Source organism: Stylophora pistillata, chromosome 5, assembly GCF_964205215.1.
Source record: "Stylophora pistillata chromosome 5, jaStyPist1.2, whole genome shotgun sequence".
Taxonomy (NCBI): domain Eukaryota; kingdom Metazoa; phylum Cnidaria; class Anthozoa; order Scleractinia; family Pocilloporidae; genus Stylophora; species Stylophora pistillata.
In genome coordinates this window covers 9,749,158-9,755,157 of record NC_142523.1, presented here as the reverse complement: position 1 = coordinate 9,755,157, position 6,000 = coordinate 9,749,158, and positions in this window count along the sequence as shown.

The following is a 6,000-nucleotide window of genomic DNA, read 5'->3' as shown; positions in this document are numbered from 1 at the left end:
GCCACTAAATAAGGTTCCAATGCAAATTTATAGCAAATGAACAGCTTTGCTCAATAAGCAAGGTAAATGTAAAGCAAATGTCAAATTTACGTCACATTTGCATGGAATTTTGTCAGGAACAAATACTTGAGTTTAGCTTCAGTTTATAGCTATTGCAAATTTTGTTCAAGCACACTTCTTTTTCAGCTTGAGGATATTGTTTCAGAAGAAGACATTTCATTCCCAGCAGACAAGGTGGATCACAGAAAGCTAATGGTATCATATATAGGATAGTGAAAGAAAAACCATTACAATCTGTGTCCCTTGCGAGGATTCGAACCTCTTGCAGTCAGCCCAGAGAAGGTGATCCCAGCTGGGAGGAGAGTTTCGTGCGCTCCTCTCATTGCTTGTCTATTTTCGCGTCCGGAGGAGAGGTGCAGTGCAGATTGCCCATACTTTGTTCTTACCCTCTGGTACCTCGGCAATGATATACCTGTATCGTTTCTATTTTTATGCTTTATGATTTTTTTATTTTTCATTGATTGATACGAGCACTGAGCCGTTAAATAGGTCTCAAACCCGGAGGCTAGGCAAGTCGGTTCTAGGCTCTAACAACCAGAGGACTGTGTCTGTGTTGAAGCGGGGATTTACTCTTCTCTTTTCTCCGGCACCCTTGACATTCAAAGTCAAAGGAATACAAAAAGTATCTGCTTTTTAACTGAACAACATTAAAAAATTATGGCATTTGCAGAACGGAATGGTGACTGGAGCTTAACTTGAGAGGAGCCACGAGAACTAATTGTTTATATCATATCAGTCAAAAATCAATTATCTCAGAAAAATTGCGCATCACCTTAGCTGGAAGACAAAAAAAAAAGTAAGAGCTGGGTCAATATTCGTAAGGAACATCTGCTCTATCAGCTGGGCAGAGGAAGACGTTTGTGTGGAACTTTGTGGTGATTCAAACCTCAATTTATTTAACATCGCTACCAAACGTTCTTATAGCAGAGCAGAAAGACAAACTTCTGGGTAGACGCATGTGAGGATTCAAACCTCAGGCTTTTCAATCAATATTCCTGGAAAGGAGAAAGATTGTAAGCCTTACATTTAATACGGAGAAAGAAATAAGCCACACGACAAAAGAAAACAAAGGCAAATAATATGAACCAGAAACATTACAAACTTGCCGCAATAGTCTACGAAGGTACTTTCTCAATGGGGCGTCCATGCCCCCACAGGCAGTAGACAACTCCGACCTCAAAAAATCTTCAGGGACTGAGTGCGAGGAAGTTTCAATGTTAATCGTCTCAAGCAACGTTCAATAGCAGTTATGTTCTCATGTAATAATTAAAGACGTAAAGATATATGTAGATATGTATAAAGACATACACATGACTTTTTTTATATTCAAATTAACTAACCTTCATGGTCGGGTGAACTTGAAATTTCGTGAAATCACGGGAATTTGAAGTCGCCACGAAAGTATCTGTTAATTTCTTTCCGTTACCTTTCCGCTTATGCCTTTCGAAAGTTGAACGTGATTCGAAGCCATTAAAGCGCGCGCAGAAAACATTTCCTTTCTTGTCATCGCACTCCGTGCGCTCTTTAAAGGAGATCCAAAAATGAAAACCGTCGCTTTCAATAAGATGTTTCGACCCCAGAAAGAATTGTGAGCTCACGTTGCTGCACGTAGAACAAAATTTGCTCTTCTGGCTCATCAGTGTGAGTGTTGGCTGATTTGTGATGAATTTTCTGTTGACAGTTCAGATTACAATGAGACTATCTTTAATGCATGAATTAAAGATGTCAGAACAGCTATACTCATTTTCATCTCGCCTTAAAGTCAAATTAAATGTATTTTAATGAAACACCCTCTTTTGTGCCAAAAAAGAAATCATTTAAAGGATACTGAAAGATTTGCGCTACTAAAGTTAAACTTATGTTCAATTAAAGATTCATTAAAGGTTAGAGTTAGCTTTCGGATATTTTATTTGACAATTAAAGACGATTAAAGCTTTACTCAACCTTTAAGACTGCTTTAGATTTTGCCTGAAGGCACTGAAATAAGAACATTCGTCCAGCGGGGGGTACAGGGCAACTTTGGGGGGGGTCGGAGGGAAATGGAGAAATACAGAAATACACAAGGTTGTATCACCAGATCTTCGGTTCGAATTAAAAACCTTGCAGTTTTTTGGGGTATTATTCAAGTCTATTTCCTCTCCAAGGAGTAGTAATTTCTGAGATCTTTTTGAACCAGGATAACCCTAAGACAGGGAAGTTTTGATCAAACACGGAGGTTAACGGAACAAAATCCACGGAGTATTTTTTTTGTATTTTTTTTTTTATCACATAGTCATCTACCTTGTCCCTCCCCCTTCGAGAAAAGCTGTTCCCGAATGTCGCCACTCCAGCTGTTCCTAATGGTACTGATTGAAAGACATGCCATAGTATTGCATGACACACCCTTCCTGTAAATAATTTGACAGATAACTAGCGCACACACATTAAAAATTGCGGCTTTTTCTCCATCTTCGGAGCTTACCAGAAGAAATTCGGCATTTTCTTACAAACGAGCAAAGTGACTCATATTTTTTCTCTTTCTTGGAATTGAGCACTGGCGGTTTTTTCCAAAACGGGATTGTAGAAGTGCCACTACCTAACTTTTTAATAATCAGCCTACTTAGTTGAGGATTGTTGTAGGTTTCCGCTTTTCCTTTAATCATAAAATTACAATACCTATAGAGATCAGTATGGAGAATATGCATACTGATGTTAGGGCGTAAAGGGATAGTTAAAACTTCTGGATGATCAGTTGCGCATTTGCCTTTGGTTTTAGGAGGGCTTAATTAGTAGAAATGCGCTCTACGAGAAAACAGTGTTTTATATCCGTGTGTACATATCATATCAAGTTACTAAGGCAATGTCAGAACTACAAATAGATTAACTGATAAACTACGAGCTGGTGTTCTCAGCATTTTTTGTTCTTAAAATGTGATTTAACATTCTCTTTGGTTTAAATATGTAGTCAGTAGCTCTAAGAATAAGCAGAACATTATTTGTACACTGCGGTGTATACGAGTTAATTATACCTCTCACAATTAAAGAGGAGCAAACGAGTGAGAACTGTTATTAACACTCAAAGGTAAAATTGATATTTACGCGCGGCCAAGTGATGACCTCAGTGATGTCGAAAAGATTTTTGAGTTACTGTACTAAAGTACAAAGTGGACAGCACAAAAAAGTTTTATCTCCATCAGTGCTGTGCTTCCATGCTGAAAACTGAACCACAATGATTCGGAATAGCCAGCACCTTCTTTCAGAGTAGATGGTGAAATATGCAGTTCATGTGCAAAGGCGAAGCAAATGGAAAAAGCATGTATCACTAAATGAGGTACTGAGGTTTGGGTACATGACAGAGAGGTAGGGGTACTTTTAATAGGTTTTAGTAGGGCTACTGGACTCAGGAGAAGGAGTGTGGAAAGAGAGGTGAAAAAATTTTAAAGGGGGCTGTGTGGTTTTAGATCCTAGAAATATGTTAGAGTAATGAAGTCTTATCACGAAAGTGTCATGGAAATAAAGGGAAAAAGAAGTCATGGACCGTTAGTAGTAGAAAGGTACTTGTTTATAGATTGCCCACAACTGCGAGAACAAATTGAAGTTTGGAGCCTAATGAGGAAGCAAGTAATGGGTGAACACCCATGAGAGAAATGTGGTGGTCCTAACAGTTAAGAAAGTGGAATCTGTGTTTAGAAGAGGCCTTTAAACCCTTTGAGTGACCAGCCTACAATTTCTTCCAACAAAAATCCTGCTAGATGTTTCATGAAGATCATGAGAATGAAAGAAATCATTGCCAACCTAAGAAGATTTGATTGTTTAACAAATTCTCCTTGTCAATAACAAAGAAAATATACAGAGTAGGGTATGGAGAGTTTGAAAGCTGATCTAAGGGAGTAAAGGGTTTGAAAGCCCTGATGGGGCTTTTGTGTTGTGTTCAAAGACAAGATGCAGTGTGCACTCACAGTTCCTCTCCTCACCCAGGTGTGTAAATGGGTAATGGACAAAACTATCAGGGAAACCTTATGAAATGCTAAGGGGGGGGGGGGGGGGAAGGAGGAGGGGGATTTAAACTGTAATGGACTGGCATTCCTTCCAGGGGAAGTAGCTATACTGTGTGAGTTAGCTCATAGTAAATTATAAAAAAATGGGATCAAACTCGATGGAAATCGGTTACTGTCCGTGTTAGCAGGGTTTTACTGTTGAAAGCAAGGAATGCATAATTTCTCAAATAAGTTGAACTACGGAATCTTTCAACATGCACTCAGTTGCAACGAGATAATAGTGGGCATACTCAGTTGAAAGCGAACAGTGTGAATTTCCATTTTTCCGATCTGTTTTTGAAAATTGATAAATGACAAAAAGGATTTTGAGGGAAAAGTTGATCTTTCTTCGTTAATATTTGGATTCAGAACAGACAAGCATAAAGACTACATTACTGTATTAATACAGTACTTCAAATTTATCGGAGAAGAAAAGATGATTTACACCTTAAAAAAATTCAAGTTCAAAAGCGCTGACTTGGCCGCCATTCTGTTGTTTTGGTAACCATTATGACCGCCATGACGTAATGAGAACGCCACTAACGACTCACAGTAGTTCCCTCTTGTGAGGGGTTAGGGATAGTTCCCCTATCCCCTAAGTTCGCAAAGTATCATTAACGACGGTGGGTAGAGAAGGATAAAATATGAACACAAAGCAGGTGACACTGAATGCAAACAAATAAATGGAGCGAGACGCTAAATCTCCGAAAAAGCCCATGAATAACTTATTCATATTTTTATAGCCACTTTTCTTAGTTCCGTTTTACCGTGATCCGTACTGTAAAAAGCTGGACTAATTAAAAGCGCGCGATTTATCAATTACATTCATGAGTTTAATATTCTGGCCCACTGAGATGCTTCGAAAAAAGATCTATGTCTGACCTTGGCAGTTGAAACTAGATGAATATTATTTACTCGGGGCGCGATAGTTTGAAAATAATAAATTTCCCGCCTAGCCACATCAGATTTCTGGTTTTTGAAAGTTACTACGCAAAACGTCAACATACCGCCCGTGAAATGAAAAATACACGAACTAGCCATTGTTTCTTTAAGTTATTAAGTTTGTAGAGGTGTCAAGACGGATACGGTAAGTCTATTGCGGACCGGTTCCACAATAATTGGAAGCAGGTCAGAGTATGAAGTCTGTAGATGAGCGCGACCATTCATAACGATAGTAATTATGCTATAGAAATTGGGTAGTCTTTAACTAAATTGATTTCGTTTCTAAGTTTGAATACATCTTCATACTAAATAGATGATTAATATCATGTCTTCGAACAGGTCCGAATAGGCAACAACACCTAACGTAAATCGACACAAAATAGTCATTACAAAGCGAAACTGGTGAGAGGCACAAATCGATTAAAAAAGGGGGGCTTTGGTAGTCAGTACGTGCACACAATAAAAAAAAGCGATTAGTCGCAGTCGGCTACACCAGAACAATAGTACAATGATATCCCTTTTTTTCCGACATCCCTTTTTTTTCTGACATCCCTTTCCCTTTTCTGTATAGTTTTACATATGCTTTTACTTATAAGATTATTAGACTTTGAATCTGTTCAGATATGACTCCGTTATTTATAGTTTTCCAGACGCTTTGACAAAAAAAAAGGAGTAGATGTGAGCCGTAAGTGAGTTATTTTGGATCGTTTTTTACGCTGTTAATATTTTGTATTTTAGAGAATTTTATGGAAATTATTGCTAAATAAAGATTTTTAATTAGGGTATCCTTTACATTACAATGGTGTTATACACGACTAGTCAATATGAAAAACATTATGTAGTAGCACGCAATACCTTGGTGGCTCAAAACTACGGATAACTTTCTATATTTTTCTAAACTAGCTGGGTTTACCTCATGCTGGATGAGTAATATGTATCAGATTATTAAAAACTAGATTTGATAAAAAGCAAAAGAGTATAT